General features: G+C 43.9%; 1 protein-coding gene across 1 annotated transcript in view; it reads right to left on the minus strand.

The window, feature by feature from the left end:
- Nucleotides 1-602: 602 nt before the first annotated feature.
- CDK15 (cyclin dependent kinase 15) overlaps nucleotides 603-24093 on the minus strand; it is a 521515-nt gene continuing 498024 nt past the window's right edge. Inside the window, exon 14 of the mRNA XM_085646903.1 lies at nucleotides 603-1714. The gene's annotated coding sequence lies outside the window, so the exon portion shown is untranslated. The remainder of the gene's footprint in view (nucleotides 1715-24093) is intronic.

Consider the following 24093-nt stretch of genomic DNA (forward strand, 5'->3'; position numbering starts at 1 on the left):
TTTGTTGGCCCTGTTTATTCAGCCCTGTGCTGTGCCTTGCTCCCTTCCAGTCCCGTTTTAATTTCTCCTTCTCCTGGTACAGCTCCAAGAATCCTCTTGCATTCTCTATGGTTCTCATTAAGACCCTGGTTTTTGTGCCTTATGGTAATTGGGGACCCATCGTGCAAACACCTATCTTTTGGCATGGATTTGAGCAGTAAAACGAAACATTGACTTCAGGAAGGTGTCACACATACCAAGACCAAGGTTAAAGATGTACAGTCACGTTCAACCAATAGCATGTTTATAGCTAAACCTGCTATTGGCTTGCTCCTGCTCGCATTCATAGTTACAGGTGAGTTTGATCTTTTGTTATGCAGTGTAGAAATGATAGATAAGAAAGAAATACTCACTGGTTTGTTATACAAACATAAAGAGTGAATTGCATCTCAGATCCAGTATTACACATCGACGAATATTAACCTACAGCCTGTAACGTTTTTTTTAACATCACATTCTAATCAAGTGCCAGAAGTACTGCCAACATAATTACTTTGTCCTAGGGTTTACCCATTAATATTTTTCGTTGGTACTTATCACTGTACATAAACAATATTTTCTTTCACTTTAATTTTAATTTTATTGTAGATATTACTTTGTGACTACATAGAGAAGGTGCCTGGTCCCATATGGACAGATTAAATATAGTTACAATATATTTAATTAAATAAAAGTGATATAAATCTGCAGGTCAAGCATAGAGGAGGCCAACTGAATTCTGCACAGCAACAAATAAAGGCAAGAACCCCAAATGGGGTTAGCATGAATATAGAAGGCAATCCCCTAAGATTTAAAAAATAAACCAAAAAACAAAGTGGCATTTTAATTCTATATGATGAAGGTTTTGTTGGCAGCTGTGCATACGCTGTGCGCTATGAATAGCTCTGCTACTCAGCAAACAAAGTTTTCTGTCACCCAGTAAAGTGGTCTATCCCATGTTTTTTTTAGAAAGACCTTTTTCACACATTAGAAACAAGACAGTTTCCTGTCATAAATCATACCCTTCTGTCACACATGGAAGGCTTTTTTCTCTCAAAACAAAACCTGTCAAAGAATGCCTCCACAACATATTTAATAGTTCCTTTGAACACCAACGTGCTTCGACTACACATCGAAACGTTCGTCCCACATTAAACCATATGTTAGGCATAAAAATCTGCCTTTAAGCATATATCAAATAAAATAATATTTCACTCACAAAAAAATTCTGTCAGTCTACAATCTTGTGTTGCAGGTTTAGGACATGGATCACACATTGAAACCTATAGCTATATATCAAAGACTTGTGTTCAGAACCTTCTATCAAACTTAAAACGTATTTATGTATATAAAACACTTGAGTTTCATATCAAAGCCTGCAGTCATTCATCAAAGAGCTGCCGTGACACCTCTATCATGGATCAAGTACTTCCGTCATACATAGAAGTGTTCTGTCAGACCTCAAAGTATTGCTAAGTACGTGATCCGCTTTGCATTTGATCAGCAGCATTTCTTTAAAATGTTTTGTTTCAGTTCTTCCAAGATGACGGATAAAAGTCAATAAAAAGTGCTAGACTCGTCTCCACCTGAAGAAGGTCCTCTGAATTTCATATTTCCAGCTCTCATTGCAATGGCTGCATATCGAATAGTCACCGCAGAAGCTTCGTCAGCAATGGCGGCTCCCAATATTCAGCGCCTTTGACGTGGGAAGACAGTTTGTCATAATAATTGTAGTAATAACACAGATGCATTGAACACAAACATAGCCTATAACACATGTTATAAAGAATATTTCTATTCAAATAAGAGTTATTACTTGTCAACAGAATGGTACTCAAGAGTTTACAAACAAAGAACACTAGAAAAAGAGTTTATTAGGATCCAGTCAGACTGTAAGCGCCTGATTTAGAGTTCGTCGGCTTGGTTACTCCATGATGGATATCTCACCTGCCATATTATAGGTGCATTATATCCAATGGCACTTGTAATACGGTGGATGAGATATACGTCATGTTTGTGATGGAGTAACTCGGCGCTGAACTCTAAATCAGACCCAAAGTTCTTCCTTTTGTGCTTGGAAGTTACCCTAATGCATAAATTAATACATTCTATGAACCTCGAAGGGAAGAAAGGCTGAGTCAGCTTTGCTCACATTCAAACTCATGACATGAAATTTACACATGATCCATGCAGGGGGCCCAAACCCAAATATCTGTATGGTCCAGTGATTCTAGACCAAAGGGGGGAGTTGAAATGAAAAGAGCTGTCTCTAAACATGCTGCAAAACTTTGCTCCAATGCTCCCTAACTGACTTGGCGCTCTTGCATTGTTCTCTCACCTGTGCTGTTTGGTGGCTGAGCGGTTGAAAGTTTACTAGCCACCACTGGGTAACTTGAAAATGAAACAGGGAATTTTTACTATGTTGCCGAGATTTTAGCACCGACGAGGAGGCGTTGCGTGGTGTGGTAAGTCAAACATGAGTTCAAAGTGACCAAATTATATTCAGGAATGCAAAATTGTATTATCCCCGTGCACTCAAAATATGGTTGGTGGTTCAAAAACTCGTGTCGGCGCCCCTTGTGTCACACGGAGTCCAACCGTGTCTTAAACTGTAGAGAATGTTGTGGGGAGTGTCACCTTCCCACTGAACAAAGTGCGCGCTATATTCAATGAAACACTAGGGTTTCTTCACATAGTTCAATTTATTGATTGTAACGAAAAATTACTCCATAGGTTAAACTTCAAAAATTCATCAGTTCATGAATCACTTGAATGTTGTATCCATAATCATCTTCTGACAAAACAAATCATTCGTTTTTTGTGTTCAACGTTAAACATGTGTGATACAGTTTGATTGGCCCTCTGCCAACACGTCATCACTAGCCTTCCCTTTCGCATCACGTGACCATGACCATAGCACATTATTTGACCAATTACATTTCGTTTTATAACAGGCATCGCAATAGCGCGCACATTGACAACAGAGCTTCAACGACAACGGAGACCTGCCGGTCCCTAGTAAGTTGTTCATCGAGAAATGTTTGTAGATGCTCATTATGGAATCCAACCCAAGTTGCTTGCGTAAACTTGTTTAATTCTTCAATTCATGCCATGATTGTTTGTTAAAGCGTGATTGCTAGTAACACTCAGGTCCCGTTACAATACCCAGTGATTGTTCAATATACGGTTGACATTAACATGGTCGCCCCCATATACGCCATTACACATCTCTTAGATAGTTTCATGTTGAAGTCTTTCGACATTGAACCGTATTTCGTAAATTATTTTAGCTCAGGTTTCTTTCTTTAAACTTTCCGATTTGTATTCATCACTCCGTATTTATTTATTGTTTATGTGGAAGATGTACATTTGGTTGTGTATTTTGTGTTTATCATTTATTGTGTTCACTTTTGAACTGTGCAGTGAACTTAATGGTCCTGTCTCATTTGTTATAGACCCCTGACGAAGGGTCACGATTGACCCGAAATGCATTGGGTGGATGTTTAACGTTGAACACAAAAAACAAATGATTTGTTTTGTCAGAAGATGATTATGGATACAACATTCAAGTGATTCATGAACTGATGAATTTTTGAAGTTTAACCTATGGAGTAATTTTTCGTTACAATCAATAAATTGAACTATGTGAAGAAACCCTAGTGTTTTGTGGTAAATAAAATATTACGCTCTATGTATTTCAGAATATCAATAGGATCATGCATAAAGCAAGAGGCTGAGTCTGTGGTATCAGGTTCTAAAAGGGCTTTATTCCAATAACTCGAGTCAAAGGGAGAATATTACCATCACCAAAAAAGGATCTGGAAAGGGACTCAAAAGTATTCTCAATATTCTCAAAACATTATTCACAGAGTACAGTATATATACATTTCTCAATTGTACGTAAGCAAAAGAGCAAGAGAGAATGAGATAAGAGCATGTGGGCGTGTAAGTAGGCGTGAAGGTGGGCGTCCATGTGGGCGTCCACTTGATGATAATGGGTAATTTGTCATGTGTGGGTGGATACCTGGAGGGGGTTGCGTGATCTGCTGGAATTGTACTGGAACTTTGCCTTACTTGTGCTCAACTCGAGCATGACGTGTAACTGACGTGGGGAGGGTTGCTATGCAACCGAACAAGTCTGGAAGTGAGGCCTTCAGTTAGTGAGGCCTTCAGTGTCAAGACGACCAGCACATCTTGTATTATCTGATATCCGATGTCTGGAGCAGGGACTGATTTGTGACATAGGTTGCTCATCACCAAGAGCCGATGTGGCATCTATTTCTTCATTTACTTCATTTACTGCAGAAGCCTTACATGGGGGCTATGGGCTTTTTACTGACGTGAGCTTTGCAATCTCACAAAGAGAGACAGTAGGGCTGGGCTCCTTCCTTGCAGATGGGTCGCGTTCATTCCTCCTTCACCAGGCAAGAATGTGGTTTCAGTAAGAGTAAGCAGATAACCGTGCTCAATACTGTCTCGACACCTCGGTCGGGGCCCCTTTGGCTGAGGCCCAAGTGTGCAAGGCCAAGGATACGTAGCTGTAGCTTTCAGAGCGTTCTGAGGCATTAAACCTCTTTTTGGCTCTGGCTGAGCAATAAACATGGGCTTCATGAAAATGCAGGAAAACATGATGAAAAACGTGTAGGCCTCAATACAGATTTGTCGTTTCTCTCATGGGAGACTGGATGATGGCAGGCCACGTTATAACATAAGCATCATGATAGAAAGGCCATGGAGGGGAAATACATAGGTTACATGTATGTGCACATAAGCGTTCGGGGGGGGCACATGGGGACACATAGGCCTCATAGATTTTTATTTTCCTCAGTTTCATTGAATATAGCGCGCACTTTGTTCAGTGGGAAGGTGACACTCCCCACAACATTCTCTACAAATTATATTCAGGACCGGATCTAGGTCAAATAAAATATCAGAGACTTTGATTATCTTTGTAAGCAGCAAATAATTTCCCCTGTGAAAAGAATGATGACACTATCCACTTTTCCTGGTGGCTTGAATCCTTGCATCAGTCCTGATATTGTGTAGTGATATAAACCAACTAAAAGGAATTATAAAACAAGCATTGGCATAGCCAATAGGTCTCGCCTTTGAGAACTTATACATGTTTAACCAGAGATATTGACTTTGCCTATTTCTTTAAGCTGTGCTGTACAGATGTCTGCAGCATGCTGAAAAGTTATAATAAAGAAGTGTCAGAAGCATTGTTCTTACCTTAGATATGACCAAGAAAGCATTATGTACAACTGAACAGCCATATTAAAAAAGTATTAACAATAAATAATGTCTTGAGGTTTTTGTTGTCCTTCTAATGCTTGCAACTTGTATCTGCCTGTCCCAATGGTTTCTTGTTATGGTTTTTATTGTATTGTTATGGGGGGGGGGATATAAATAACAGGAGGGTGAAGGTCAGTCAGTTAGTGAGAGTGAGAGACTCAGTCAGTCAGTCAGTGAGAGAGAGTGGGAGTGTCAGTCAGTGAGAGAGAGTGAGAGAGTCAGACAGTGAGATTGAGAGAGTCAGTCAGTCAGTTAGTGAGAGTGACAGAGTCAGTCAGTCAGTCAGTCAGTCAGTCAGTGAGAGAGAGTGAGAGTCAGTGAGAGAGTGAGAGTCAGTCAGTCAGTGAGAGTGAGAGAGTCAGTCAGTCAGTGAGAGTGAGAGAGTCAGTCAGTAAGTCAGTCAGTGAGAGTGAGAGTGTCAGTCAGTCAGTGAGAGAGTCAGTCAGTCAGTGCACAGAGAGTTGACAGAAAGAGGTCCACCCGGATCCAAGCATGGGGCTAACCAGGGAGAGGGTGCCTGCCTAGAACTCAAGATAAATTCGCCATTTGGGTATCGGTAATTGATGTGGACTTACAGCAACACTGGGTCGCATCCTGGTCCCAATTTAAAGCAACAACAAAGGCATTCTACCTGCTGTTATGTATACTTATTGTGTCGCCCTAAGTGGGATTGGTATACTCAGACGTGGGTCCCGTGCATACTGTTACTAGAACTAAGCAGCACCAGGCTGATGAGCCCATATCTAGGGCGAAACCGATCCTGTGTTGCTTGTGTTCCAGTTCCAGCAAGGACCTGGCTTGGTAGTTTGGGCTGGACTGTTCCCACTGGAGCATGGTCAAGGCTGATTTGCACATGGCTGGGTCCAAACTAAGGTGGCATTGTATGTAAAATAACCATGGATTGGGATACTGCCCTGAGTGATTACCAGTGGCTGAGGTTAATTCAAACTTTTCATCCAACACTGTTTTGTATACTTAATGTGCCTGGAGGCAGGCATGACACCAAGCTCGATGGGCCACATGAAGACAGCCCAGGATTGCACACATTAAGAAATAAAAAATGACGTGATGCGTCTGCCTGGAGCACAACTAAATCCTTGCGCTTATTTAACTACATTCAATACAGTATCGGAGTCATTTTCACACCAGTCTTATGTCCATCAGTGCATAGTGACATCTAAAAAAATCATACAGTGAAACAATCGCGGGAGGGAAATGCACTATAATGATACAATATAGTGCACATTCGGGTAGTGTTGCCTTCTAGTGAGCGATCTGCAGTGTATATCAACAGCTGCAGTGACCAATCAGCAAGGATGTGGGCGGTGCTAGCCTGGCTCCTGAATGTGTAAACAAAGCTTGCACTGAAAGGGAGAAGACATCGCGGGCATTGACCAGCCTTGTGCAAAAACGGCCATTTGCGGGCTCCGACGAACCCAACACCTTTACAGGGTCCGACCCGCAGAGCTGTCAGCACCGAGGCCCCGAAAGCTGGTCCGACATAAATCTTGAAATCAGTACAATTACAGAAGCTTTCAGATCCACTGTACGTCATCCCGTGCAGTATGCTCCAAGCAGCCGTGCGGCTGCAGCGACAGGAAGGAGCCTCAGCACAGACTGCGCATGCGGGGGGCTCAAAGAAGCAGTATTTACACCAAGCAGATCACCACGTGGATGTGCCGCGTCCCTGAATGTCAGACGCGCTAATGTAAACGGGAGGATGCAGACTAAGTACACGGTGTGTGGGAAAAAAAGAAGCAGTATTCACACCAAGCAGAGCACCACGTGGCTACGCCACGTCCCTGAATGTCAAACACGCTAATGTAAACGGGAGCATGCAGACTAAGTACACGGTGTGTGAAAAAAAAAGAAGCAGTATTTACACCAAGTAGAGCATGGCAAAAGGCAAATGCAAACAGCTGTTTTCAAGCACTCGTGCTTGTGCTGGCATCCACCTTGCGGGAGCGAGCAGCGGCGTGCGGGCCATCTGTTTTCAATTAGCGCGTGCTCCGCTGCTCTCTCCCGCAAGGTGAATGCCAACACAAGCACGAGTGCTTAAAAACAGCAGACCAATTTCTAAAGGTCATCTCCTAGAGCAGCGCATGCGTGCTGCCGAGGCAAAACTTAAAAAACTGAAGCCAGAGGGAGCAGCTAGCCCCAACGGACTGCCCAACATGTTCTTCAAGCAAAATGTGGGCTTTTGGGCTAAGTACTTAATGCCTCTCTTCAATCACATTTAGTCCTGGAACAGAGTACCAACGTCTAGTGAAGGGAACATCTTCCATCCAATATTTAAAAATGGAAGTTACATGTGGCCAGGCAATTACAGGCTGATAGCTCTAATAGACGTGTAAGCTAAACTCTATGCCACTTGCATGCTACAAGATCTACAATTCTGGAAGAGGAGAAATGATTGATACCAAAAAGACAAACCAGGTTTTGACCCAGCGTGGGAACGGCAACAAACCTAGCAACTGTGGTTATCTTGACAGAAAATGCAATAAGGAGGAAAACTAGGCTATTTGCCTGCTTTGTTGACCTCAAATTGGCATTCGATCAAGTGCCGCACAAACGTCTTTGGTCAAAACTGAAAGAACAGGGCATGCCAGGCAAAACGCTCAATGCAATCATAGCTTTACACAGCGATACAAGGGCACAGGTAAAATAGGGAGATGGCAGCAAAATCACTTCAAAGATTAACACCAAAATCGGCCTTAAACAAGGGTGTGTTGTGGCCCCAAGTTTGTTCAACTTATATTTATTCAACATGAACAGCTACCTGGCAAATGTTGATAGCCACCCACCTTTTCTGGCAAATGAAAAAATTGTATGCTTGCACTATGGCGATGCCATTGTTGTCCTAAGCCAAACACCAGTCGGCTTGCAAACAGTGACCAACACACTGGCAAGTTATATCGAGCAACAAGGACTGGAGTTGAACCTCTGGGAAACCAAAGTGGTGCATCTAGTGGACTTCAAATACAATAAGCACAAGTGGTTTATTAAAGGCGAATAAGTTGAGGCAGCACATTCATATAAATACCAGGGAATCACCTTGGGGTGCCAACTGTCGTTTAACAACCATACTACGATCTTGCAAGCAAAAGCCTAGTCTTTAATATTTGCCTTCAAGCTTTTGAAAAAGAAATTGAGTGGTCCGTCACATAGCCATCTCTTGACCGCGATGGCAGCACAACTTCTACCCGCCCTGACGTATAGTCTGGAAATATGGCAAGGAGATAGCAGTCTTAAATCAGCTTCAAACAAAGGTCTATAAAGCAGTCTTCAGTCTTCTCAAAGCGTACGCTTGGAATTCAGTCTCCAAAACCAGAAATATCAACAAATCAACACCTTTGTGAAATTGTGTTGGAGACTTCGTGCCGCAGAGAGTGGAATCTTGAATTATCTATGTTGGCTTGAGATAAAGGCTCAAATGGAGAGAAAACAAGCCAACTCGTGTGGTGCCTATCTTGAGAAAGCTCCGGTAGACCTAGAGTTACAAGAAGCATGGGACAGTAAGATGGGTCAAGCTACATTTGCCAAGATTAGTAATTTTACATACAAAAAGCTGTCATTCCCACAAGATAATTGCACAGTGGCGGCACACATGAGCAGTGATAAACTGTTATAACACATGAGGCCTCAAGCATTCGTCACTGTGCCCTTCCATTGAGCAATCAAACAGAGTTTTATGCTCTTTCGTTTTGGCTTATATGACTCCAAAGATCTTCTCCCTAAATAGAAGGGTGGATATCCAAATCCAAATTGCCGATTATGTGGCTACAAATTGGAATCAATAAGTCATCTCATGTGCACATGCCCTTAAGTCATGGCACAAGGGAAGATACTCCTCAAGCCAATCTTCCGGGAGTCAAAAATGCGTACTTGTAGGCAAGCGGTCATTAGCTGGCTGGGCGACTCTTGCATTCCACTGGTATGCCAAGGAGTAAAATGTGTTACACTGGTAAATAATTTACTCTGTGGAGCTGACCAACACCTATAGATTTCAGTCAACCCAAGGGCAACAAAAAGATAATGAACTTACCGGTTACTTGTTTTTTTAGCACCCACCTGGCAACATGTATAGTTTTAACCCATGTCACACCTCAAAATAAGAGACGGTGAACCTGGAAACACTGGACATGGAACAACCATGACAGAGATCACGTCCCTCTTGCAAATGCGTGATCTATTGCATTGCAATAAAGGGCCTTCTCGACCGCTTGTTAGATTGTAAATATCAAAGAAAGAGACCGGCCTGCGATGTCTTAAAAGTAGTGATAAATAGTGTGGTGAAGAAGATGTGTAAGTATTGTAAATTACACAGACACAAAGTGTGAAGTAGGAGTTACATATGATCCGAGATATAAACACTAACAAAGCATTCCAACACCTTTCCCTGTGTGATTACACCGTCGCGGCTCAAGAGGAAGAGCAGGAGAGGGTCTATTTCCTGCCCTCGCTGTGATTTGAGTGTGCAGTGTGGCATTGCATAATGTCATTGCTATCTTTGGCCTAATCAAAAACACTCCAGCTTAGCAGGGCCCTCGCTTCACCTCCTGGTGCAGGGCAGGCTGTGCTTTATGACAGGCATGGAGGGAGGGATGGTCTCGGCTGCAGCTACGGCCTTGTACAGTGCCCCTGCTATTACAAGTGAATGAGAGGCACTGAGGTGGTGGTATTGGTGGTGGTGATATGGGTATTGGTGTTGGTGATGGTGGCATTGTTATTGGTGGCCGTGGTATTGGTGGTGGTGGTATTAGTATTGGTGTTGGTATTGGTGGTGGTATTGATGGTAGTGGTATTGGTGGTGGTGGTGGTATTGGTGGTGGTATTAGTGGTGGTGGTATTTGTGGTGGTATTGGTGGTGGTGGTATTGGTATTAGCTGTGGTATTGTGGCGGTGGTATTGGATTGGTGGTGGTGGTATTGGTGGTGGTAGTGGTGATATTGGTGGTGGTGGTATTGGTGGTGGTATTGGTGGTGGTGGTATTGGTGGTGGTGTTGGTGGTATTGGTGGTGGTGTCATGTCCTTTTGGATAGTCCCATCATGTACATACCAAATCACATACATTTTGTCCCATCCACACGACATAACAGTCCTACACAGGTGACCTTTTACCTAGTAGCTTACTTCTGTCTCTCTGACATCAGGCTCTTGGTACCCTATTTTAATACCTGTACCTGACGAACATAAACATGTCCCCAGGCACGGCAAATTTATTCTGTATAAGGGTCACCACTTTTTTCATCCATGGCCAACAGCCAGCTGTGCATGATCATGTTTGTTTAGAAAGGATTAGCAGAGGATTAGCTAATGTTTTTAAACATATTGATTCTAGAAGAAACCATGGAGTGACCACTTAAGTATAAAAGACCCTCACTCCCCCTTACAAAATAGAGAAGAATTCCTTCCAGGCTGGACCGAGACACTGCAGGCAGATCATTCGACAGGCAGAGACCTGACATCCCTTGCGGAGTGCCATCCTCGACGCAGAGATGGGGTCCTTCATTCAGAACCATCAGGTGAGGGGTTAGTACTTCCCCGGGGGTTTCTTGACTCCATTTATTCATCTTATTAGCACTATGGTAGAAATGGATATGCTATTAACGATATTGGTGCTAGCGATCACATTTGTCTGCTCCTGTCTTTTGATTGTCGCAGCGAATATGTTTCATACTAGACTGACGCTTGACCAATAAAGAATTATTTAAACCGTTCCAATCGTCATTCTATGTGTACTCTGAGGAAACATAAGCACGAATGACTGAGCAAAAGGTAAAGTATTGTTTTCCACGATACCTAAGGAATCAGGGTTGTCATGTTCAGTGGTTGCCAGAACTACACACACCACTGTAGAATACAGGGGGGGGGGGTGGTAGTGGCACCGTAGAGCTAGCTGGTCTAATGGCTGACTCATCCTGTGGGGGTGTCCAGAGTCTGTCTGCACACCAAGCCCTCACTTTAGATCTTCCAAAACACGCAGGTCCTGGGGTGTCCTAGGAACTACACAACAGTGGTGGTATTGGTGGTGGTGGTATTGCTGGTGGTGTTGGTATTGGTATTGGTGGTGGTGTTGGTGGTGGTGGTATTGGTGGTGTTGGTATTGTTGGTGGTGGTATTGGTGGTGGTAATGGTGGTGGTGGTTGTATTGGTGGTGGTTGTATTGGTGGTTGTGGTAGTGGTGGTGGTATTGCTGGTGGTAGTGGTATTGGTGGTGTTGGTGGGGATGTTGGTGGTGGCATTGGTGGTATTGGCAGTGGTGGTATTGGTGGTGGTGGTGTTGGTATTGGTGGTTGTGGTAGTGGTGGTGGTATTGGTGATGGTAGTGGTGGTGTTGATTGTGGTGGTGTTGATGGTGGTATTGGTGGTGGTATTGATGGTGGTGGTGGTATTGGCGGTGGAGGTGGTATTGGCAGTGGTGGTGGTATTGGTGGTGGTATTGGTGGTGGTGGTATTGGTGGAGGTGGTGGTATTATTGGTGATGGTAGCGGTATTAGTGTCGGTGGTATTGTTTGGAATTCCCTTCCTTTATTCCTTAGGAAAGAAACTGTTTCCAGTAACTTTCGGAGACACCTAAAGGCTTGGTTGTTTAATCAATAGGTTCAGGACAGCTTGATTACTTGTACTGTCTCCTGTATTGCGGCGCTGGGAAACCTTTTTGGTAGCTATGCGCCTTATAAGATCAATAATAATAATAATAATAATAATAATAATAATTGGTGATGGTATGGCTTTAGTACAGATGACATGTAACACAGATCTGCTGTTGTCAGCTTCAGCCCATTAGCACAGGATTATGTGCTACCAGGAATTCACATAACTTAACCCCTTCAGCGCTGCGGGAATTCCCCCGCGGTGCTGAAGGGTTCGAGCGCGGGCGGGCCCATGACGGAACGGTTCCGTCATGAGCACAGCGCAACCGATGCTCATGACGGAACCGTTCCGTCATGGGCATGGAAGGGGTTAATTTGCTAATCATTTCTAAATCCATTTTACTTGCGGGGGAGGTTGAAACAGACACGGGATAATGCCGGGTTAAAGTGATTGAAAGCAGGCACCCATGTTACGGGGTCGACCGTTATGCTTAAAAAACCACAAGCGGTTTCAGCTGAAGCAGCGCATGTCCGGCCTGCAGTATGAGAAACTCAATAAAGTAAATAGTGCTTACAGACTAAATAACAGGTCCCGTGTAACAACTGAAGTAAAAGGGCCAGTCACCATGGGAGAGTACAAATAAAGACAAGGCTGTACTAAGGAGGGACTAACAAGCCTATTAACGAATCCGAAGGCAGCATTTACGAAAGACAACGACACAAGCCAATGAAAAATATGGGAGGAGAGTGGGCACGGCTTCTCTCCCATACTCTACTACAGCAGTCTTGCAGAGTGAGCATCGGATGCGCGCTGCCGCTAGGCTAGACCTAAAAAGGACCGTACTTGTTTACAGAAAGTGGGATTCTGTCTTTTATTGGGTGTCTTAATATTTGTATCTATTTAAGGCATGCACTGCTCCTCCTAGCTATCATTTTCAGCACCATATATTCGGTGTCACAGAATATTCCAAGTTCCCCGCTGTAAGGTAACGTGTTAATGACTTAAAATCACCCAAAGACGCTCTCATTAAATGCCAGGTGTCCCCTTATGTGGCATTCACATGGCCACAGCCTTTGTAGAGCGGCCCATTGATGATGCTTGGGTTTCCTTCAGTGAGCAAAAGATAGACTTTGATGTTGAATTAACTTCTTTTGCAGCTTGCATTGATCGTAACTAGCCTTTATGTGTAATGGGTTCGTTAATAGTGATGGCGATTGCATTATTCACTATATGTATTCTTGACGCATTGCCTAATGGATGCTTCTGGCAGCTTTTAGAAATTATCTCGATGGATAAATTTGTGGCGATATGAAGACGCAATAGATTGCCCCCTATATCGATATTTTAATGCTTCATGTAATTATTATGGAAGCGTTTCTGATCAATTGATGCCTGTCCCAAGATGGCGTTTGTTTTTGTATTTTGGTCACGTTTTTTGTTTCAATTACCTAGCTATGAATCATTTCCTGTTTATAAACGCGTGTGAAACGTGCACGCGGGAACTTCCTGTTTCGGTTGGGAGAGGAGTCACCAGTTGCACGTAAACTGTCCGATTTGTGATTCTAACAATGTGGATGCGCAATACGAATATTGCATGAATGACATCTGTTAATCACTTCTATAAACCAACATTATGTCAGTTCGCGTAGTGGCGTTTACGTTCCTTGAAGTTACGGGTTAACTGCTGGTTTCTCTAATATGTAAAGTGTTGAGTACGGGCTGAAACATAGAAGGGCGTTTTGATTTGACTTCATTTAAATAACTTGTACGCGCAACATTGTAACACTGAGACTTCATTAATGTAACGGCAAACTGATACTATGTCAGTTGGCGAAGTCGCGTTTACGTCCCTCATTGATGTGGACAACTGTGCATTAAAAATACAATTGGGCTTGTCTTTTTCTAGCGTAGATATATTACTATTGCTGGATTACATTTTATGTGTTTATTGGGTCACTGCTATAGAAATAAAGTAACATCTGCTCCAGCTATGAACTTTCTGGTGTAGGTTCATGTTCTCACTGGATGCATTGCATTTCTTCCAGCTATTGGGCAGCATCGAGTGAAGTAAGTGCCCTTTAAAAATAGGAATTTGTTTTTTTGCCTATGCACATGGGGCAGTTGATAATTGTTGATTTGATTCATTTTATATTGCAGTTGGTTTTATATATACTTCATCCATCGCTTACTGAATGCTTCATGAAATGACGCTGGAGTGTTTGCTCAATCTAGGTATAATCAAATGTCTTGGTTACTAATTTGTGTATTAGGAATAATTTGACTTGATAGGTTTTGGTTATATGAGCACGAATTGGTGATATAATTGTTCTCATTTTGAGATGGTCTTAATTAGACACTGATGGTCTTTTGTAAACTTAATTTATGGCATTTGGGTGTTGAAATTCAAAAACATCTCTTTAATTTGGGATGTGTTTAGTTCTTTCTCTTTTCTTTTCTTTTCTTTCTCTTTTTCTTTCTTTTGCTTTAGTGAAGGAAGCTCAACATCAATCTATAACACTGGTAGTTATATAGATCTGTATTTATTTGTAATATTCTTTTTTGTACAGAATTTGGATGCTCTGTCAACTTATTTTTGTCCTGATGATGACCGCATACTGATAAAGCGGTTGAAACGCCGTCGACGCACTTGTGGCCTGTGAATTGATTGAGGACACATTATTTGTTTATATGTTTGTTCCTTGTTATTGTGACGTATTTTTGTGTGCCACTGTTTTTGGTCTGTAAAACATTTACTAATTTTACCAACACATTATATAGAGCTCCATTGTTTTTTCCTTTTTAAACCTGTATTTATTGTAATAAATTTGTCATTATTGATAATTGTATACATAAGGGTCATGTTTGCTTCAGTTTCTTTTCTTTTCTTTCTTTCTTTATTTCTGTGATGACTGCTGATATGTCATTTGTTTATAAAGTGTAAATTTATTGTATATGTTCTTGAATGATTGTTTGGATTAATTATAGATTGCCCCTGGTTCAGGAGCTTTTAGGCCGCCCCTGTGGTCGGTAATATATACAGCCATGGGGTGGCCTGGCGGAGGCCATGCTCATCCATATTTTGTATGGCTTTCCCTTCCCCAAATAAGTCTCCCAGACAGAGTCCAAACAGGTAAACAGTTATCACTGCACCTAGGACAACATTGTTTCTGCATTGGAATACATGAGATATGGGTGAACATCTGTAAGCCTCTTCCTCCTTTTTAGGTCTCGCCTGGCGAAGGCAGCGCATGCGCTACTCTCGCCATGAAGAGCACCTATTGGAATCGATTCTGCGGGGGCTCGCATGCGCGCGTCTGCAGTGGAAAAAGATGGCTGCTCTCGCCATGTGTCCACTGCAATGGACAAAGATGGTTGCTCTCGCCATGTGTCCATTGCAAACAGCATGTGCATGTCCGTGGGACTGTGGACAGTCCCTCACCATTTTGTTGCCATAGCAGCGAAATGCCGCTTCGCGTGTGCTTTGCTTTTTTTTTGTTTTTTTGCTGTCAGTTCCCCCGGGGCACAAGCAGGCATCCACTTCTGTCTTTTTGCTGCGATCAGCTGTGCAGACAGAAGTGGATGCCTGCTTGTGCCCCAGGGGAACTGCAGGACAGCTCATCGGCATCGAGTCTCTTGTTTTAAAGCTGCAGACATTTTGATTCTATTTTGAAGATAAAAACTATTCCTTCGATCAGTCAGAATTTCGAGTGGGCATTAGGAAAAATTGATCAGCACTCCACATACGTTTTGTGAAATAATACACCATTACAAGATAACTATGGGATTGTAGGTTTCCTTTTGTGGGTTTCATCGTTTGCATGCTTCATCCAACACACGTTTTGCTCAGCAGATGCTCCAATGAGTTTGCTCAAGGTTCCAGGAGTATGCAGAGGTCAGGGTTCAGAATCAACAGAACAGACGTCACGAGTAACAACCTAATTGTCCCACTTTTCTGAATATTAGTCACAATGTTGTGCCTCGTTGCAAAAGTGTTTAATAGTAATCTCACACATGCTCATGCAGATATCAAGAAGTTGTGCCTTAATCCTCTTTCATTCACCTAAGACAGAGAGGTGAGAGGAATCCCGTGGTGGCAGTGACCGTCCCAAGAACAAGCAGAGCAGGGTATCCCTTCCTGGGAGAGGAGACATAGTGCAGTGTTTGGGAAGGGGAGGAGGGAGTGCAGGAGGAGTTTGGGTGGGGGGAGGTTGAAGAGTGTGTGTGTATGTGTCTGCGTGCATGTGTGTTTTGATGTTTTTTGTTTTGCTTCCTGGAAGATAGAAACTAAAAGGAAACTCCAATACATTCAGCAGTTTCCCAGTTTCAATAATCATCAGGCGTGAGTTACAAAGCTGACACTGATGCCCGAGCAATAAGATTGGAAAAAAAACATGCTTGAGCATTTTGCGATGGTGACAGTCTTTTTCTTTACTCTACTTCTAATAAACCAAGGACAAACGCCACTTAAAACATGGAATGTTTTGGCAGTGAACAAATGAAAGTTATTATGAAAAAGGCTAGTCCTTGTGATTAATGATGTGGAATGTAAGAATTAGCACATGCATTCTGTTGCCCATTATATTTGTATTATAACTCACACTAGTACACATAAATGAACAACTGGTGTACACATTTATAAAGGGGAAATATACAATTGTATACATGGAATGCAATGGGGCGGATCCATAAGCAGAAACGCGGTCATCATTTCAATATCCCTTCGCAGCGCACTCAGCATGAAGTGAGTGGTAATACGCAACAATAGGTGAGGGCCCTTTGGAGGGCTTAGTGCCTCACGGGAGAAAATCCACCTGTCAGTTCTAGATAGATTTTCATTTCCTCTCATGGTGCTAGCTGAAACACCATATGAGAGATACCCCGAAGAGATTGTTAGCAGGACCTGAAGAGCCAGGTTTTTAGTGATTTCCTGAAAGCCAGCAGATTTGGTATGGATTTGATGGAAAAAGGAATTTTATTCCAGGGTTTAGAGGCACCCACGACAAAGAATCTACTTTCCCAGGAGGCTCGCCTGTACCTGGGTACGGATACAATTTTGGCAGAAGCGAATCTTAAGGATCTAGAGGGTGAATACCAGCTAAGGTTCTTAAAGAATTCAAGAACTTGGTTATGCAAGGCCTTGTAGACAATGCAGAGAGCCTTAAAAAGCACTCTCTGTCTCACAGAAAGCCAGTGTAGCTTTTTGATGGTATCTGCAGCAGAGTAAGATCTCAGAATTTTCAAACGGATCCGTGCTGACCTATTCTGTAGTGTCTGCAATTTGTTTAACCCTTGCTGATGGGCATTTAGGTACGGGCCATTCGCATAGTCAATTCCAGACATCACCAGAGAGCTAACTACTGATTTCTGTTTAGGTGTAAACGGAAGAATCTTTTTAATTAGTTTCAAGGTATAACAAGCATTGGCATAACCAATAGGTCTCGCCTTTGGGACCTTATAAGTGTTTAGCCATGCAACAGTTGATGTTGTTGCACCAAAGATCTTGTGCTGCATAACTAAAAACTTATAAGGTCCCAAAAGAGAGACCTAGTAGCTATGCCAATGCTCTCTGCCCCCCAATACACTCTTTTTTTAAAAACTTTAATAAGCGCAGCGCCGTCTTCACGGACACCACGCTATGCAATGCAATAGGTGTTGCTTTTGGTATTGTAAAAAACAATGTCTTTTAATTTTTTTAAAGGCATTGCTATTTACAATGTCAATAGCTCAAAATAATGTAATTGCGAGACCTATTGCATTGCAAATGCTTGTTCTCTTCTTCTCCTTACCCCTCTACATCTCTGCTGTTTTATTATGTTCTCTAGCCAATTTCTCTCAGCTTTTTCTCGCCTTAGGAGAGGAGCTGCCCCTGCAGCTATGTGCCGATTCATACTAGTGACTTGGCCTGAAAATGGCCCCATGCTTCAGCCACATGTTTAAGCATCAAGTACATGGAAGCAGCAAGGTAGTGGAATGCAAAATTGTGAAGTAGCAGGTTTTAAAGGTGATACTGAGGGCGTAGCAGTCATAGACTGAATCAGATAGTTCCAGATCATGCATGTGTCCCCAGGAGCAGTGACAACTTACAGCAGTAGGTGGAGGAACTTAGAAACTCAGAGTCTATGTGACACGGTAAATAACATTAAAATCAATATCCAAGCAGTGATTTACTTTAGGGGAAGTAAATAACTATATTTAACAGGTAAGTAAATAGTTTAATTAAAAAGAAAGTACACATAAAAATCCAAAATGTGCTAGTGCTTTTTAGGGCCAAGATATATCACCAAACATTAATATAGTTCCTTAGTGCTAGGCACTAGATTTATGTTAACATTCACCCCATGGCAAATCTTACTCTACGATTACTTGTTTCACACTGATGTAAGGAGCTGCATGAGTGTTTGGGTCTCTACATCTTAGCAGGAGCAAAACCGTAGCAAACGTGGGTCTTAATTTGGGCACTAGACATAGTTGCGGTGACTCTGGACCCAAATATGATCCACAGGGTACCATGGGGTAAAAGAAAAGGTGTCACAATTTAAAGCAGAAGGCTTGAATAAAAACGGCCGCCCTAATAAATGTAGAGCCCACTCCTCTAAGAGCTGGGACCCCATTCATAAAACTAGCTTCTGCTCCAAATGCTGTCAATGATATTCTGGTGACCCAGCGTCCTGTCACTAGTGTTCAGTTAGAGACATAGATCACAGTGAACCGAAGTCCCGGGGCATGTTAGGAACACAACTCATCTCTGTTTCAAGGGAATTGAAGGAGATAATGGGTCATCTCCCTACACTGTTTCCAAATATGCCTTCCCTTTAAGGGCAAGTATCTTTGGATGTTCTAGTCGCTGACAAGATTTTGTGGTGATGGGGTCTCACATGTGACCTGTAGCACCCACAACCATTCCAGGTGACACTGGTCAGAACTGGTACGTTTATGGTTAGGCTACACTGTGACTACAACCAGCAATATTTCCAGAACTAGAAGTGTGGGAATGGTGAATGAGGCAACCCCCTCCAGCTAGAGAAACCAGAACCCACACTAGCAATATGAAGTCCGACTGCTTTCTGAGCCCTCGTAACTGAAGGAGGGATGATACATGTACCTTTTAATGCATAGGATGGGTTGGGGAGTTGTAAGCTCACCCTTGCATCAGTGGCAGGGAATACAACCGATCCATGACCCCGATGCTCTTCTTGTTTCATCCCATGTGGCTTCTGGACAGGCTCTGCTCATTGAGCTTCCAGTCAGCCAAGCCTTTTGCAGACTCTCTCAAGGATAAGGACATTCCTCCTAGCAGGAGCACTTCCGCTCATCAACAGACTAGTAGGTCCTCCTTCTCTTGCCATACACCACAGTCAGTCAACACTGCAGGGTTGCTAGACTTAAGTCTGGAGTTACATATGATCCGAGATATAAACACTAACAAAGCATTCCAACACCTTTCCCTGTGTGATTACACCGTCGCGTCTCAAGAGGAAGAGCAGGAGAGGGTCTATTTCCTGCCCTCGCTGTGATTTGAGTGTGCAGTGTGGCATTGCATAATGTCATTGCTATCTTTCGCCTAATCAAAAACACTCCAGCTTAGCAGGGCCCTCGCTTCACCTCCTGGTGCAGGGCAGGCTGTGCTTTATGACAGGCATGGAGGGAGGGATGGTCTCGGCTGCAGCTACGGCCTTGTACAGTGCCCCTGCTATTACAAGTGAATGAGAGGCACTGAGGTGGTGGTATTGGTGGTGGTGATATGGGTATTGGTGTTGGTGATGGTGGCATTGTTATTGGTGGCCGTGGTATTGGTGGTGGTGGTATTAGTATTGGTGTTGGTATTGGTGGTGGTATTGATGGTAGTGGTATTGGTGGTGGTGGTGGTATTGGTGGTGGTATTAGTGGTGGTGGTATTTGTGGTGGTATTGGTGGTGGTGGTATTGGTATTAGCTGTGGTATTGTGGCGGTGGTATTGGATTGGTGGTGGTGGTATTGGTGGTGGTGGTGGTGATATTGGTGGTGGTGGTATTGGTGGTATTGGTGGTGGTGTTGGTGGTATTGGTGGTGGTGTCATGTCCTTTTGGATAGTCCCATCATGTACATACCAAATCACATACATTTTGTCCCATCCACACGACATAACAGTCCTACACAGGTGACCTTTTACCTAGTAGCTTACTTCTGTCTCTCTGACATCAGGCTCTTGGTACCCTATTTTAATACCTGTACCTGACGAACATAAACATGTCCCCAGGCACGGCAGATTTATTCTGTATAAGGGTCACTACTTTTTTCATCCATGGCCAACAGCCAGCTGTGCATGATCATGTTTGTTTAGAAAGGATTAGCAGAGGATTAGCTAATGTTTTTAAACATATTGATTCTAGAAGAAACCATGGAGTGACCACTTAAGTATAAAAGACCCTCACTCCCCCTTACAAAATAGAGAAGAATTCCTTCCAGGCTGGACCGAGACACTGCAGGCAGATCATTCGACAGGCAGAGACCTGACATCTCTTGCGGGGTGCCATCCTCGACGCAGAGATGGGGTCCTTCATTCAGAACCATCAGGTGAGGGGTTAGTACTTCCCCGGGGGTTTCTTGACTCCATTTATTCATCTTATTAGCACTATGGTAGAAATGGATATGCTATTTACGATATTGGTGCTAGCGATCACATTTGTCTGCTCCTGTCTTTTGATTGTCGCAGCGAATATGTTTCATACTAGACTGACGCTTGACCAATAAAGAATTATTTAAACCGTTCCAATCGTCATTCTATGTGTACTCTGAGGAAAAATAAGCACGAATGACTGAGCAAAAGGTAAAGTATTGTTTTCCACGATACCTAAGGAATCAGGGTTGTCATGTTCAGTGGTTGCCAGAACTACACACACCACTGTAGAATACAGGGGGGGGGGAGGGGGTGGTAGTGGCACCGTAGAGCTAGCTGGTCTAATGGCTGACTCATCCTGTGGGGGTGTCTAGAGTCTGTCTGCACACCAAGCCCTCACTTTAGATCTTCCAAAACACGCAGGTCCTGGGGTGTCCTAGGAACTACACAACAGTGGTGGTATTGGTGGTGGTGGTATTGCTGGTGGTGTTGGTATTGGTATTGGTGGTGGTGTTGGTGGTGGTGGTATTGGTGGTGTTGGTATTGTTGGTGGTGGTATTGGTGGTGGTAATGGTGGTGGTGGTTGTATTGGTGGTGGTTGTATTGGTGGTTGTGGTAGTGGTGGTGGTATTGCTGGTGGTAGTGGTATTGGTGGTGTTGGTGGGGATGTTGGTGGTGGCATTGGTGGTATTGGCAGTGGTGGTATTGGTGGTGGTGGTGTTGGTATTGGTGGTTGTGGTAGTGGTGGTGGTATTGGTGATGGTAGTGGTGGTGTTGATTGTGGTGGTGTTGATGGTGGTATTGGTGGTGGTATTGATGGTGGTGGTGGTATTGGCGGTGGAGGTGGTATTGGCAGTGGTGGTGGTATTGGTGGTGGTATTGGTGGTGGTGGTATTGGTGGAGGTGGTGGTATTATTGGTGATGGTAGCGGTATTAGTGTCGGTGGTATTGTTTGGAATTCCCTTCCTTTATTCCTTAGGAAAGAAACTGTTTCCAGTAACTTTCGGAGACACCTAAAGGCTTGGTTGTTTAATCAATAGGTTCAGGACAGCTTGATTACTTGTACTGTCTCCTGTATTGCGGCGCTGGGAAACCTTTTTGGTAGCTATGCGCCTTATAAGATCAATAATAATAATAATAATAATAATAATAATAATAATAATTGGTGATGGTATTGTTAATAACACAGGCTTTTGGAAACAACCCGTCAAGTGGCTTTAGTACAGATGACATGTAACACAGATCTGCTGTTGTCAACTTCAGCCCATTAGCACAGGATTATGTGCTACCAGGAATTCACATAACTTAATTTGCTAATCATTTGTAAATCCATTTTACTTGCGGGGGAGGTTGAAACAGACACGGGATAATGCCGGGTTAAAGTGATTGAAAGCAGGCACCCATGTTACGGGGTCGACCGTTATGCTTAAAAAACCACAAGCGGTTTCAGCTGAAGCAGCGCATGTCCGGCCTGCAGTATGAGAAACTCAATAAAGTAAATAGTGCTTACAGACTAAATAACAGGTCCCGTGTAACAACTGAAGTAAAAGGGCCAGTCACCATGGGAGAGTACAAATGAAGACAAGGCTGTACTAAGGAGGGACTAACAAGCCTATTAACGAATCCGAAGGCAGCATTTACGAAAGACAACGACACAAGCCAATGAAAAATATGGGAGGAGAGTGGGCACGGCTTCTCTCCCATACTCTACTACAGCAGTCTTGCAGAGTGAGCATAGGATGCGCGCTGCCGCTAGGCTAGACCTAAAAAGGACCGTACTTGTTTACAGAAAGTGGGATTCTGTCTTTTATTGGGTGTCTTAATATTTGTATTTATTTAAGGCATGCACTGCTCCTCCTAGCTATCATTTTCAGCACCATATATTCGGTGTCACAGAATATTCCAAGTTCCCCGCTGTAAGGTAACGTGTTAATGACTTAAAATCACCCAAAGACGCTCTCATTAAATACCAGGTGTCCCCTTATGTGGCATTCACATGGCCACAGCCTTTGTAGAGCGGCCCATTGATGATGCTTGGGTTTCCTTCAGTGAGCAAAAGATAGACTTTGATGTTGAATTAACTTCTTTTGCAGCTTGCATTAATCGTAACTAGCCTTTATGTGTAATGGGTTCGTTAATAGTGATGGCGATTGCATTATTCACTATATGTATTCTTGACGCATTGCCTAATGGATGCTTCTGGCAGCTTTTAGAAATTATCTCGATGGATAAATTTGTGGCGATATGAAGACGCAATAGATTGCCCCCTATATCGATATTTTAATGCTTCATGTAATTATTATGGAAGCGTTTCTGATGAATTGATGCCTGTCCCAAGATGGCGTTTGTTTTTGTATTTTGGTCACGTTGTTTGTTTCAATTACCTCGCTATGAATCATTTCCTGTTTATAAACGCGTGTGAAACGTGCACGCGGGAACTTCCTGTTTCGGTTGGGAGAGGAGTCACCAGTTGCACGTAAACTGTCCGATTTTTGATTCTAACAATGTGGATGCGCAATACGAATATTGCATGAATTACATCTGTTAATCACTTCTATAAACCAACATTATGTCAGTTCGCGTAGTGGCGTTTACGTTCCTTGAAGTTACGGGTTAACTGCTGGTTTCTCTAATATGTAAAGTGTTGAGTACGGGCTGAAACATAGAAGGGCGTTTTGATTTGACTTCATTTAAATAACTTGTACGCGCAACATTGTAACACTGAGACTTCATTAATGTAACGGCAAACTGATACTATGTCAGTTGGCGAAGTCGCGTTTACGTCCCTCATTGATGTGGACAACTGTGCATTAAAAATACAATTGGGGGGGGGCGTGGCTAGCAGCCAAGCAACATGGCCGCAGCCTAACGGAGCTCCGAGGGTGAGGCCGACTCCCCTGCCATCCGCACACTGATCCGCTTCAGCAACTATCCCTACTGGCGCTGGGCTGGTAGCCTGTAGGAAGCGGCGCCGACTGAGCCGCCTCCGGGGCTCCTAAGTGCTCGTGAGCCTGATCGGCGTCGGCCCGCTAGTAGCGGCCTGTGCCGCCGGCCGCGACCGGGGCCTGGATTACTCTGAGGGCCGCCCGTGGTGTGTGGGAGCCTGGGCAGTGACTGTGCCCAGAAGCGACCGGAGCAACTGATGACGGCGACGCTGGGGCGGACCGGGATCGCCCGCGACCTGTGACCAAGTGGAGGCGCCCCGGACTTTGCGGGGGGAATAATGTCCCCGAGCTCATCCTGAGGAACCGCGTCCGGCGCTGTGATCCCCGGGGGCGTCGCCCTGCCGCCGGCGCAGCCCCGTGGAAGGCGCAAGTGGGGGCCTGTGGAGGATCGCTGGGGAGCGGCCCCCGGGCTGCTGCAGTGAACCGGAGCCAGGGACTGTGGCCGATCCCGGCGGGGACCGAGGTGTGCCGCCGGATCGAGGGTGGCGGCGCTGGAGCAGACCGCGATTGTCCGCGCCCTGAGGCCTGGTGAGAGCGCCCCGCATTGAGTGCAGTCTGAGGCGGTCCCTGCGGAGGGAGTATCGCTGCCGTGACCCGCCAGAGGGAGGCTCGACTGGCGAGGCTGGGGCCGACGCTCTGATC

The sequence above is a fragment of the Triturus cristatus genome, chromosome 3_2 (assembly GCF_964204655.1).
Source record: "Triturus cristatus chromosome 3_2, aTriCri1.1, whole genome shotgun sequence".
Classification (NCBI taxonomy): Eukaryota; Metazoa; Chordata; class Amphibia; order Caudata; family Salamandridae; genus Triturus; species Triturus cristatus.